The sequence below is a fragment of the Temnothorax nylanderi genome, unplaced genomic scaffold (genome assembly GCF_030848795.1).
Source record: "Temnothorax nylanderi isolate EJ_2023f unplaced genomic scaffold, tnyl_v1.0 TNYL_tig0278_pilon, whole genome shotgun sequence".
NCBI classification, from domain to species: Eukaryota; Metazoa; Arthropoda; class Insecta; order Hymenoptera; family Formicidae; genus Temnothorax; species Temnothorax nylanderi.
The window spans coordinates 1-14,701 of record NW_027249340.1 but is presented as its reverse complement, the minus strand read 5'-3'; the positions used below and the strand labels follow the sequence as shown (position 1 = coordinate 14,701).

Below are 14,701 nucleotides of genomic sequence, written 5' to 3'. Positions count from 1 at the left end.
AAAATTCTAATCACGCGGATATACCTATTTTTCCCTCTTTGGACGCGAGGGAAGCAAAGGTTACGCTCAATTGTACCTGTCACTTAACCCTAGGGTAATGACACCGGCGTCTTAAGCACCCGTTACCCGGTCTTCCGTGGGAATTGAATCCACAGACAGCCACCAGGCTGGTCCTTGGCCCAGTGATCCTACCAGTCGTATGGTAACGCGCGCGCGCGCGCGGCCGCGAGTGCACGTGTAGACAAGGGTATTACGCGATAATCAATGTTTATCACGTAAAAGGAATCGCGGTGAAAGGAAACGGAACCTTCGTTAAACGGGGCGTGAGCCGAATGGGAAAACCACTTAAGGTATATAGATTAAAACATCCGTCGATATTCCGTTACTTATTTTTTTTTTTAATGTACAGCCTTGTGACTCACGAGTTTTTATGAGATTTCAGACGGTAATTCTTATTTGCAAATATAATAAAATTATTTGCATGATGTTGTTTAGTTTAGAAATGTGTCTGTGTTGCTGTTAATACATAATTATTATAGATAAATCATAGTCTTAGTTAGACTTACAAAATGAATAAACTGTACGTGTACTGTATAGAGAAATTTATAACGATTAAATATTTCACCTAAGTTGAAACTGAAAAACTCACATTTCTTTTGATCCTTCTTCTCGACAAAATCTAAAGTATACATATATTGTAGTTTTATCTTTTATGTCAACGTTTCACATCTTCTTTAAACATTATTCTGGAAAGTATCTTATTTAGAAAGATAAATCAAGGATAACTTGTTCTATCTATCTAATAATCTATCTAATAATGTAACTAATCTAATAGTCTAAATAATCTTTACATATTTTAGAAGGGTTTTTTATTATTGTCTTTCATAAAAAACATTAGGATAAAAACGAAATAATATTCTTTAATAAAATAAAAAGTAATTAAAATATTACATAAACGATAGAATTTCATGATTCGTTGCTGTACTGTCTGCGTATTGAGCAAAACGCAACTTGACGATCGCCTCGTGCATTGCAGGTTTAAAATCACCGCAGTAGATACGGTTGCTATTAAACAGGCGAAAGCCAGTGTGTCGCTTGTTGTCTATACGTAGGATGAACCATAGTCTGATTACTATATTCAGACTATTCAGAGTCTCATTAGCATAAGCGAATTAATAACTTGAAAGAAGTTCCACGCATAATAATCAAGTTTGTCACGTAGTCGTGTTAGAAATACTCGTTACCTAATCTATCTATAAGAATATATATAAAATCTCTTTCGCCTATACTTTCTACCAGATCCGTAGAAAGATAAGTAAATGCCGATGTTACTTTAACGACGGACAGACAACCGCTTCGGGCTTGAGAAAGCGACCTTGTGCCGAGAAGAAAATCCGAGGCCGTCAATCGCCTACATTAAAAGTTGGTCGGTTACTGTGTAATCGTGTTAATAGACACGATATAATTCTAAAATATACAAAAAGACGTGGCATTCTACATATCATAAGCCCCGTCCCCTCAGTTTTGTAACGTGGAAAATAATAGTAAATTCGCAGATGAATTAATTATGCAAAAATAGAAAGTGAAAACTTTGTTGCAATAATTATTTAAATTCACGACAACGAACGTTCGCATATCGTTCGACTTATCAACCTGAAACTTGGACATCAATTTTTCTTTTCTCCTCAGTCGTTATCGTATTTTCCTCGCTCTCGTTTCGCCGATACGTATTCGAGATTTGACCCCAGAATTTGAAAAAAATCTTCGAATTATACACGGGACTCAATCTATCTGTCCATCATTCTCTCTGATCGTATGACCGAGCACACGTTGATATACCTCCCCCTACATGATCCGCTAAATACTCGTCGCGCTGACCATGAGAGAGGTGGGCACGTATCCAGAAGAGGATATCACGGTCCTCTCCCCCTCCAGAACCGGCCGAGTTGTACGCGAGTCATACGATTCGGACTTGAGTCTCTCAACTATGCACGCGTCGCGAATCACGCACGTACAACAGCGCTGACGTCGCGGTGTGGGTATTGCACAGTGTGTCGCGTGTGCGTGACGTGCGTGCGTGCATACGGTCCGTGCGTGTACGTATATGTGTGTGTGTCACGATTCGCGGGCGATCGCGACGCACGGGCGTATACACACGAACCCGGATCGCCGTGAAACGCGGGTTCACGGCGGTGTCGTCGCTTCGCGGCCCGGAAACGATTGTTCCGAGGCGATCGCGCGCCTCGCGCGGTTTCGTACCGAGAAGAAGAAACGGGGAAAAACGGAGTGATTGCAGAACGAACACGCGCTATGCCGCGCTGCAGACGATAGTGCACGTGACACGCTCGGGGAAATGCGCGCGTGCGCTCGCGCGCGTACATGTGTGCGTACGTGTGTGTTATGCGCATAGTGGATGTAGCCTCGTTATCACTCGAGCGATACGCGGATGACTTTTGCTCGGCTCGTCGAGACGCGCCCGATCCCGATTTCGAGGCACGCTGCAATCTGACAGGTAACGCACTCCGCGTGACACGTGACGCGCGTGGAAGTGTCATCGAATGACGCTTACCTGCGACAACGCGCTCCGAAAAGCGCGCGCTCTCTCCGATCTCGATACCTCGTATTCTTGACGCGGCGCACGATTTGTTTTTTTTCTCATCACCGAAAGTGCAAATAGTTTTCGCGATGCTTACGTAACAATGCCGAGTGCTCGAAAGTATTTGCGAATTATAATAAAATTCGTGCGCGAGATGTACAGCCGTGTAAAACACGGCGAAGCAGCGAAGATAGCGCGCGCGCGTGTGTGTGTGTGTGTGTGTGTGTGTGTGTGTGTGTGTGTGTGTGTGTGTGTGTGTGTAAAAGCGTGTTGTTTTCCATGATTTTTTGTCCTATTGCTTGTTTGATTTTTCGTTATTTATCAATATCGTAAAGAGAAATAGCATAATTGTTTAAGCAATTTAAGAAATTGCCAGTGCGATAATTATACAGCGATTGTTTGACGTAATGACTGCCCGCGTGGAAATTGTTTGAACGTCGTAAGACATTTGTAAACATTATCGTGTGCGAGAATTTTGTAACATATCATATTGGATTGATAGCCATGCGCACCTGCGATGACACTATCTCTAGCTATCAGAACGTCGCGTCGTAAAGAGTCGCGCAACGTTAGTCGGTCGTATCTGCAAGGAATACGCGCGCAGTCACGTGGCCGTTTCTCGTCATTACGTCAAGACGAAAGAAAGTTGTTTTAGCGGGTTTTGTGTTGTAAAACAGAAACAAGAAAAAAATCGAATTTAAACAGGTAAATATAAAGTAAAATTAAATAATACTAACGTTAAAGAATCTATAGTCAAGGTACTTAAAATAAGCTGAAAGTAATAAAAAATTCAGGCTTTTGAAACTACGAGAATAGGTTCGCTGATTTTAAATATTTATAGAGGAACGACTTTTTAATGGCAATTCTTTAATGATATTTAACAATAATAATTTATTTAACGATATTAATAATATCGATATTAATAATAGAATAGGACTAACAATGATTAAAGTGTATCTATTTTTTTACTATTTAAATATATTCATATAAATTTAAATATATGTACGTATCTTTTTTTTTTTAAGAGAAGAGGGGACGTAAATTGATCAATTTAGTGATCTACATACAGTGATTACAACAAAGTCACTGAAGGTGTCAGAAAATGGATTATAAATTTGATAAGAAATCACAAGCCAGTCATCTTAACTACTTGGTTCTAGTTTTAATAGACGTAATAAACATTTATATCACGAAGATATTTGATGATTTCATAAAATACGACTTGTTGATTTTTATTAGTGGTATAACGACTCATTCGTCAGTGGATAATTTAAATCGTCAGTGATTCGAATTTTTCGAATCGATATTTGTCGCGGCACCGTGTCTAATATATTCAACAATTTATGCTAATCGTGTGAACTACCGTAGAGAGTCACTCCTCGCGCCACTCAAAGCTTGTTCGCACCGGTAAGCGTTGCGTACAATACGATTCGTGGATACACATGTTAAATTTAATATTTTATCGAAAATCCGGAGAGCATTCGTGCGAGAATATTTACGAAATATATGTAGATCAAACATTTTGTAAACTTCATAAAAATCTTTATAAGAGAGATATCTCTATGTAAGAGAAGTGAGAAAGAAGAGATACATAACAAAAATTAATTTTTATTACTTATATAACAATTTTTCGTAGTACATGATTAGTTTCGCGAGCATAGAGTATTTCAGTGACGCGTTGCTGGAACTTCATCAATGGTCAGTCGCAGACTGACCGAACACGCGCTTTGGTCGTGCTGCTCGATACGGTGCAACGTATTCTTCTCGTTTGAACCCTACGAGTATTCCATCGCCTCGCCGCCCACTACTACCTTTTCTATAAAATCGGCGGAAGCCTGGTCGAACAATGGTCTGACGTCCCTCGTTGTTATTTATTCATTTCTTTCTGGTTGTTCCAGAATCGTCGAACGTATTCTGAATTCCACGGTAAAAGCTGGAGTCAATTTTTCCTTTGAAAATTCGACTTGGACTTACTTGATAATTTTTGTACTTTTTTCTTTTATTCGCGTATTCTGCGAAGAATCATGTGTACATATTATACACGGGACCAATTGCCAATTTTGCCACACGATTTTATCATGTGGCAATGTATCTAAAAGTTTAATTCAAATATAATTAGTTTGAAGTTTAAGCCGATATCTATTTGACACTTTGATGAATCGTAATTCATCATCGATTTTAGCATAACACCAGATTGGAATGCTATTATTATTTCCTTCTTTTATTTTAAAGCGGTACTGCCAGAAAAAAACTGGTTTTCGAAATGGCAGTATTATAATTGCCAATTTTTCTAGAACACTAAAGAGATATAGTTCCCCTTCCTTAGTATATATATATATGTGTGTATATATATATATATATATATATATATATCTCTCTGTCTATAGAGGTGGTCATGCGATTATGGACACCGAGAGCGGCAACAACGACAGCGGCGTCAGCGGCAGCATCAGCGACGAAGCGCGTAACGGCAGTAAGCCCGTCCCGCCGAAGCACGGCGATGCTACCCAGGGCAAGCTCCACGGCAAACAGGCCGTGCGTAAAATGAGCACGATGTTCGAAGAAGAAGGTGACGTATCCGACGACACGGATCCGGACGTAATCAGGATCCGCCATCAGCGTCAGAAACGCCCGGAGATCGAAGCTGAATGGTCTTCGGAGGAGGAGAGAGGTCGTTTACTGAACACCGTCGAACGTGAGATCCTCGTTGTGCCGGCCGATAATGGTAACAACGTCGGAAGGGCGATCAATCGCGACGACAGTCCTGAGAGCGTTCGTCGGGATAAAGGTCATCGTCGGCGGCCGCAGCCACGGCTGATGATCGATCAGGCCGAGTCCGGGTCGAGTTCGGATCGCGACAACGGACCGCACAGCCCCGGCAGATCGAGCTCCAGAAGCGTCGAGCTACGGCATCATCATCATTGTTGCAACGTGCGTCCACCGAGGACTTTCAGCATGGACGAGAACCAGCAGCACTGTCCCTGCTGCCATCAACTGTCGCCTACCTGGTCCTCCGTCCTGTACCCGGAGACAAACGGGAGCCAGGGCCGTTCCTTCCCCGACACGGTCTCGATCAGGTCCCTGCAGGCGTCGATCGGCCTGGGCTCTTCCGACGGCCGGAAGCTCACGATACGTAGAGTTCCCACTTCGCCGTCGGAGCTGCTTAACGTGGTACATCCGCCGCCGTAAGTGAGACACATTGCTTACGATTGCGCCTCGGCGCTTTCGAAGAAACAGCCTCGCGTGAATCTCTCCACGTGATAGCGAGCACGCGTGCCCGCCTGAGCGTGAGTGCGCTTTCGCGCGAAGGCAATATGTCTTTACAAAAGGAACGATCAGGCTACGTTTGCGTCTTGTCTCGTAAAAACGAGACGCAAAAGTTTGGTCGGAAAAGATACGACGGATCAGTTTCTGCGTTGTCGTGTTCTTGAAATCCGCTATTAATCTCGCTGAATTTCTTCTTATTTTCTTGAAGAACCTTATTTTTAAAGAATAAATTTGTTTTTAAAGAGATAATTACGATGCTATAGAAACATTTTACAAGTAATTAAGATAAAATCGAAGTTTTTGTGTTTATGTAACGTCTGGTGAAAACATATTTGACGAAAACGATACTGGGTCAGAGACAAGATTTATTTTAAGAAAAATTATGGCGCGCATTTGAGATAACACTTCAATTCCAATAAATTATCGGGCCTTATATGTTTTATCTTAAAAATTGGCAAACTATTCAGATAATCGACACATCTTTGCGCTTTAAATCTCTTCTCCCCGTCGCATTTAATTAAATTATTCCTTCGTGCGAGTGTTCTTTAACTTCGAGCTTGAAAACACATCATGATCGTAAATTAGCGTCATGATTAAAATGTGTAAAAAACTCTGTCTCCCATATGTTTCTCACGTAAGGCCTAATACTTCGTGTAAACGTTATAAATAAACTGAACCGCATACACGACGCATAAAAATGAAGCTGCAGCCCGATGCAACCTTCAGTAGGAGAGCTCCGTGGCAGCAGTTCGAGTGCACTTTGTAACTAATCCTAACGATTATCTCCGAACAATAAAGATACCGTAAAAAGTTCCGGAGGCTTACCTAATTCGCGTCAATTGCACATTGTCAAGTCAATTGCACATTGCAAATTTACCACTTCGCTTCGTCGCGTTGATGCAGCAGCAAAATTTCTTCGCGCTGTTCAAGGTCAGTCGCGTCAATCGTCAATGGTTAACTAAATTTTTCCGTTCCTTTCTGGGTTACAGTTTTGAGAATAGAGAATAAAGAATGTAAAGTAGAAAAGAATCAATTTAGTTTTAATGCAGAAAGGCTGAAATATAAACAAAATAAATTGAAATATATTACAAAATATATCAAATATAAATATTTATGACGTTTATACCTCTTTTTAAGTTTTCGTCACTAAAATCAGCTTTAAAATATCTACTTAATTTTATACGAGACATACGAGATTATACCTTAGAGTTTAGGATCGATCGCGCTATTAATTAATATTAATTGACCGCTGTTGATAGGCAGGACTAGGATCCAGAAAGGAGCAAGGGTCAAGTTAGTTAATCGACGTCGATGAAATTGGGGGCTCTCAGTTTACTGCAAACACCTTTAATCGACGTTTGCCACGACCTGCTCTAAAGCGCGGAGGCTGCTGCATCAGATTCGTCGTCGCGTCCGTAAATTAAAGTCAGGGGATCGAAATCGGTATAATTTCCGGTATAATTTCGGTGAGTTCGAATGTCAGTGCGCGAAAATGGGTCTTTGCTCGCGCGAGAGACGCCGAATCCGCGCCGTAACCGAAAATTGAATTCGCCCATTAATTAGACCGGTCTAGTTAGACCGGTTTCGATTACTCTGATTAGGGCCTCGCCTCTCTCGTCGGGCTGCGGCGGATTCTACGTACGTGACGAGAGATGCGATACGCGTCTAAGCTGCTCGGCGCGAAGCCGTCAGATCTCGTCATCCAGGGCCTGCAATTCCGGCGTATCGTCCCGGAGACGTAAGTGGATAATAGGTGTACAATGTAAGACCCCGCACCGGTTGTTGTAAGTAGGTGTGCTCGTGCGGTGTGACATATTGTTGCGATTCCGTCCCGCTTCTTCCATTGAAACGGGACGGCGCTCGAAACGACCCGTAATCGTCGTCCTACATTTAGACCTCGTCACGTCTCGTTTTTGAAGCGACGCGCGCGCGCGATTACGGGTCTCCCGCGTGGGAAAACGATATCCGCCATTGCGAGATCGTTAACGCGAATAAAGAAGCGGAGCGCGCTGCCCATCGCAGCTATGTACACTTCCGGTACGCCACAGCTCATTCGATTAATTTATTCGCAAAGTATAGAGAAACTGGAAATATACATTTCTCAAAATCCTCAAATAATAAATAATATTATCTAATCGCGTCCATCGCCTTTAGAATTGCATCGTGCAGTATAATTCATCTTAAATCAGTCATTTTCTTCTTCGCTACGAAAACTCGGTCGATCGGAGACACCCATTCGACACCCATCTTCGTTACTGTCATATTTGCGATGACGATACATATATCTTCTCTTTAAATAAATAAAAAAAAACTACTGACACACCGTATACGGGGCACATTATCGTATCCGCAATGTTTCCGCGGCGCGGTATATTAGTTTTCCGTTGCAAAACGAACGGGAATGTACACAGGTGCGTCGCGTATATCTTTCAGCATTGTCGGCCGCCCTTTCCTGGCCCCTCCGCCGCCCGCGCCGCCCCATGGCCTGACACCATTTCTGCGCTCACCGCACCGTAAAGTACAAATTTGCGCAATAAACGCATAAAAATTCCTCGATCTTGACGCTTATATAATGCACCGCGCAAAGTCGGTTTTTATGTCGCACGCTATTTCACGCGACATTTTACTCACGGTATAGCGCGGGTGGCTGCCGATATACCGGAAGGAACCCGGGTATATCGGCTCTCGTTTGCGTGCCCCGCGCCCATGAACGCGAACGCGAGCGGAATCGTCGCCGGGTATAATTAGCGGCTCTGTGATATTTCGCGCAATACCAGTACTGTTACCGTCGCTAATCGGCACATCGCGTTGTAACGCTCGAATTCGACCGCTCTATAAACAATGACGATGAATATTTAATGATCGCCACCGGGCTTGCGTATGAACGAGCGCGTGTCATGCAAATGCAAGCGGGCAGGCAGGCAGGCGCTGGCACGTCCACTCCACGCGTGCAGCACGGCTGACGGCGTGACGCGCGTTTCTGTGTGATTTTCCGTCAAATAAATTTTCATAATGCATTAAGCAGTTTCCGTAGGTGCACAATACGAGGCGCGAAATCATTAAGCGTCCTAAAAGAATCGTCGCGGGCAACAATGACCCTACGCTGCGCGCGGCGCTGATCTATTGTTCCGACCGGGAATTTAGAGGCGTGCCCCTCTCCGTGCGCCGAGCGCCTATCCTTTCACTCCGCGACACGCTGCTGGAGATTAAATTATATTATTCGCTCGGCGAAATATTTAATAAAACGCTTGTTATTGCTATTTTTCCATTAAACTGTCATAACTCGTAGCATTTTTTCCCCCCGGCGGAGCTCTGTCTCAATTTTTCTTTCCGCATTCCGCACTGTGGATGTCTTTCGTTCGAGCCCCGGCTACATTTGTAATATAAAAGCTTGACGCCGCGCGTGGCATTTTTTTTTTTGCAGTTTCGAGGACGACGCTTCCACGTGCACCAGCTATGACGACGTGGACGCGGACGATCCCGGCTATTATCGGCAGCCCAGGAGGCCCCATTGGGCGAATAAAGTGGAATTCGTCCTCGCCTGCATAAGCTACTCCGTCGGTCTTGGTAACATCTGGCGATTTCCCTATTTATGCTACAAAAGTGGCGGCGGTGAGTCTCGCGATAAACGCATCAATTTATTACGTAAATTACGTGTAATCGTGACGTGAATATCGTATCCAGTTTCACGAAGTGTTAAAGTAGTTTTACTACGAAGCGAGATACAGACAAGAAAGAGAGAGACGAGAGGGGCTAGGAAAAAAAAGAGATTTCACGCTGATGTTGCCAGTAGTTATAAGATCAAAATAAATAAAGCGAATATCAAATGGAACGGACAACACGGTCGCGACGTGTTCGTCGCGATTAGCATAACCGTGATAAGAGCCACGCGATTATTTTGCGCATCGCGAAGTACGTCAGTGACGAAATGGCTGACAGAGCAACTCTAGTCCGCGGTATCGTCCTCCAATTTTTACGAGCACGGAGCACGGCTTATAATCGCCGTGAAACGCTTCGTCGTTCCCCTTTAAAAACGTTCTTTAAGTACTTCTTCCTATATTCTTCCAACGTTTCATCGCGGGAACGACGTGGCGAATCGTAACTGAATGACGTACACTTAAATTGTCGCACGTATTGAACCAGCTAATCCTCTTAGTCGAGAAGAGTATCGATCATTATAGAATAAAATTAGCGCGCGCGCGCGCGTGCCGTGCGAAGGAAAAGTTACAACCCCGTCGCGGAAGGAGCGAATTGAGGCGGATCCTTATATGCGAAAATCTATTGCGAACGTCTTGCGTAAGCCGAGCCTCAGATTCAGGGCAGCGCAGCGGCGAGCTTGTCTCGCAATCCCGGGCAACGCGACCGCGTATCGTGTTGCCGGTAATTTTCAAAGTCTGGATGCATCCGGAGCCCGGATGCGTGGCGCAACTCGCTCGCGGAACTTGATACATGACCTTGCCCGGAACACGGCTTACGCCGCCGGGCGCGGTAAATGATTTCAATGACACCGGTGGAAATAATCGGCCGAGCATCATCTCGGCGTTCCGGCCCGCGCGCTCTGCCTGCCGGTCTAAATTAAAGAGCCGGAAAACCGGCTCGGATAACGCGATCTGTTTTACACGATTGAAATGATTTATCGCCTCGCTTGGACGACGTCGATTTAAATTCGCGCGAGGATTAGGAGGATCGTATCAAAATTGCAGATCTCTCTCGGTTCAATCAGATATGCGCGTCGATCGCGTGCCGCACACGCGATCTTCGTCGCGCTTTGATATCTAAACATAACTTTGACTTTATCTTAATTTATCTTAATTTAATTGTTGACTCTATATCTTGAATGATCTTGAACATAATTATAATATAAACAGAAATATAGGGTAGTTAGATCCGGCAAGAGAAGGGATAAAAGTTACATTTTAATTAATTAATTAATCCATTGTCATTGATTAATTAAGTAATTCTATTTTTGAATCAATTAATTAATTAAAAGATTCCTGTGATGCATCTCTTCTCTCAACAAAAATTATTTCCATTTGCAGAATATTAAAGAGCATTTTTTATTCAATTGTAACTTTTGCGTAATATATTTCCATGCATATAATAAACTGGAAATTATTCTGTAATTTCAACAGCCCATGCATGGGCAAGTTAATTCGTTATACAAATAGCGTAGTACTACTGTAAAAATACAGAGCGTACGTAATTTTGCGAAATCACATATTAAACGGAAGACCGGAAAATCAAGGGGGAAATAATGCGGCTCTACTTGCGCACGCGAGATGCGTACGCTCCGATATTCATTGTTGCCGCAGCACTAAATTGCATTTTCGTGATAAAGACGATACTGCAGCGAATAACTGTAACAATATTAATGCGAGTGCGCGTCATTAACCGCCTTGTAATGCGACGCGATTGGATTTTCGCCAGAAATTAAATCGCACGTAATATCACTATTGATACGTCACATTGAATCGGGCCCCCTCTGTTATCTCCGCGCATCCTCGCTTAATACCTCGCGATAATTTATTTCGAGTACGATCGCGTATATTATTTTGTATATCGTCTGCATCGAACTAAATGAAAACTGTCATCCGCGCTGTTGCGCGGCTGCAGGATTGAAGCGACAGAGAAAAACAGATCGGATAACGCCGCGTGATTTATGCTCGCGACGCGTTGTACCTATAGCGTTTCGCCGACTGGGATTAATTTACATCTTTCCGTGCGAAAGAAATTACACTGTACACGCGTGAACAGTAATACATCGTCGAGCGCTTACGCAAATGGACCAAACTGTCCCAGATATCCGAGAATCCGTCTGAGAAAATGAGATCGAGTCGAACGTATAATAATCGCTGCAAGTAAGATTCGTGCGCTCGGTGAGTCGTATCAGCGAGTTTGACAATTGAAGGAAACTCGCCAACGGCTGACTAATCGTCACCTATCTCGTCCTCGCGGCGGCGGCGGCGGCTAAATGCCCCATGTCAAATTAAGTCGTAATCCGTAGCGCCGCTACGGATCACCGTTTATTGCGAATAAAGAGTCACATCCAGTGACCTTGCCGCTACCCACAGTATGATTAATGTCGAGGCATTTATTACGTATACACGCGCGCGAACCTCGGTTTAGCGAAACGCTGGGCGAGACCTGGGACATATTTTTCTGTTAACTGGATTAATCTCTCTTTTTTTTCTTCTTTTCTTTTCGAGAGAAAGACCATGTTCCCTACAATTATATACGCTCGGTATAAACCGGGGAAACGTCGCTTACATTGATTGCATCGTTTCAGGTGTGTTCCTCGTGCCTTACTTTTTAATACTCATAGTATGTGGAGTGCCATTGCTATACATGGAGCTTAGCATCGGACAGTTCACTCGTCGCGGCCCAATCGGCGCCCTAGGTCAAGTGTGTCCGTTATTGAAAGGTAAATGGATAAGCCACGATGTGACAGATTGCCGATTAAATCCCCAACGACTGTTTGTTAAAAGCTTCTCGCGCGATCATTTTTATAGCGTTATAAAGTGCGCTTAACTTGAAACAAATAAGTGCGAGTATATAATAGGATTAAAATTATTGTCGTTTCATCTTCTTTATTCTCTTCTCTTTGTGCAAATTTGAGCGATTTAAACCTGAAATTTTAACTCGAGCCTCCTCGAAATATACGTCTTAAATAGCGCCGTTTTATCGTCTGTATATTTCTGTCTTTGTAGGAGCTGGTTTATCGTCAGTCGTAATATCGTTTTTAATGTCTACCTACCATAATGTGATAATAGCCTACGCAATTACTATTTCTTCTCGGCATTCCGACCGGAGCAACCATGGTCACGTTGTGACAACCCATGGAACTCGCCGCGCTGCTGGCTGCCCAGTTATGGATCCATCGATAATCGAACTCAACCGAACCTGACAAGAACACCGTCCGAGGAGTTCTTCGAGTAATTCTTTTTTTAAATCTAAACCAACTAATTCAAGCTGTTATTGTAACATTATGTACTACTATACGCGTCGTCTCTCTAACAAGATTTAAAATATTTGGTTTCCATATCGCCTGTAAATAATTTATAAATCGCGTGTCGCAATTTTAAATCGAAGTGTTCAAAAAAGAATAATTGAATAATTAAATAAATTGAACAAATTAAATAAAAGAATAATTGTCTTTCTACTTAGCAACAAGGTCCTGCAAATGAGCAGTGGCATCGAAGAACCGGGAATTTTGAGATGGGAGCTCGTGGCGTGCTTGATAACTGCGTGGATCATGGTGTATTTTTCCATCTGGAAGTCCATTAAGTCATCGGCGCAAGTGAGATACCTGACAGGAACGCTGCCTTTCCTCCTAATCGTGCTCTTCCTCACGCGATCCCTCACTCTGGAGGGCGCCGCGAAAGGTCTGCAATTCTTTTTTCATCCACGCTGGGAATTGCTTGGCGATGCAAAGGTACCGTAACATAATCGATCTCTCGGCTAACAAGAAAGAGAAATATGATGAATAATAGAATAGACGTAAATAATAGTAAAATGTAAAAGATATACGTAGAAAAATGAAATATAAATATACATTATTGTGCTTTAAAATATTAATATCTCAACTTTAAATTAAAACTATGTCCTTTCTGTATATGATAAAAAGAGTACTTCACCTTGAATTTTTAGTTAATTATATCGATATTAATTAATTAGGTATGGGTCAACGCTGCGGCGCAAGTCTTCAATTCTGTAGGGATCGCCTTCGGCTCGATGATATGTTTCGCGAGTTACAACCGATTCCACAACACGATCCTCGTAGATACCGTCGCCGTTTCGCTCATAAACGCCTTCAGTAGTCTACTGGTTGGAATATTCTCGTTCGCCACGATCGGCAATATAGCGCTAGAGCAAAACATGTCCGTCGAAGATGTCCTAACCGACGGTACGTATAGAATTAGAAATGATGTTTACGTCACGTTAAATATGATAAATTATGTAAGTATCATATAAGTGTGCCACGCACGTATGGAGAGAAGGGTGTAAAAGACGCGTAACAGAATCCACGATGTCGAGACCGTTGCACCTGTTCTTTCTATTTTCTCCCCCCGCTGTTTTACATCATCGGATTAACTCCCCCCTGACATTTTATAGATAAATCATAATTTCCGTTCAAGGACCTGGTCTAGTCTTCGTCATCTATCCGCAAGCGCTAGCCAAGATGCCAGCTTCTCAACTCTGGGCTGTGCTCTTTTTCTTTATGCTGGTCTGCCTTTCGTTGAACAGTCAAGTAAGTGTATATGACAGATAAGGCCTTATTTCCTATCGCAACGCGATGTGTACACGTGCGATTACGGACTAATCCATAAACAGACGCAATTACGTGATCGAATTGTATCGTCCCGCGAAATATTTATAGAGATATACAAGCAGCGTTAGTCATTAAACGAAAAATTAAATACCAGAATCACATTACTCAATCTTAATGGATGCAAATCGTATTTTAAACAAGCTTTCTATTTCGAAGATCGTTAATAGTTTGCTTTTGCAATGTTTTAACGGTATTATGTAAAATCTCGGGATTTCAGTTTGCCGTTGTTGAAGTGGTCGTTACGCGATCCAAGACGGTTTCCCGAATTGGGTGAACCGCATCTTCTCTGCCACGAAGTGCTGGTCCTCCTCATATGCGTCGTTTCGTTCTTATTTGGACTGCCGAATATTACGCAGGTATAATATAAGAACGGCAAACTCGAGAGTCGGTGTTTACTTCGCGTGATAAAAAAAAACTAACACACTTATCCTTTACTAAATGATTTCTCGACTGCCCTCAGGGCGGTATTTATTTCTTCCAACTAATAGATCATTACGCCGCATCGATGT

At 42.9% G+C, this 14,701-nt stretch overlaps 1 pseudogene; it reads left to right on the top strand.

Moving 5' to 3' along the window:
* The first annotated feature begins 1,979 nt into the window (after window positions 1–1,979).
* LOC139780442 (sodium- and chloride-dependent GABA transporter ine-like) lies at window positions 1,980–14,697 on the top strand (annotated as a pseudogene).
* Window positions 14,698–14,701: the final 4 nt, after the last annotated feature.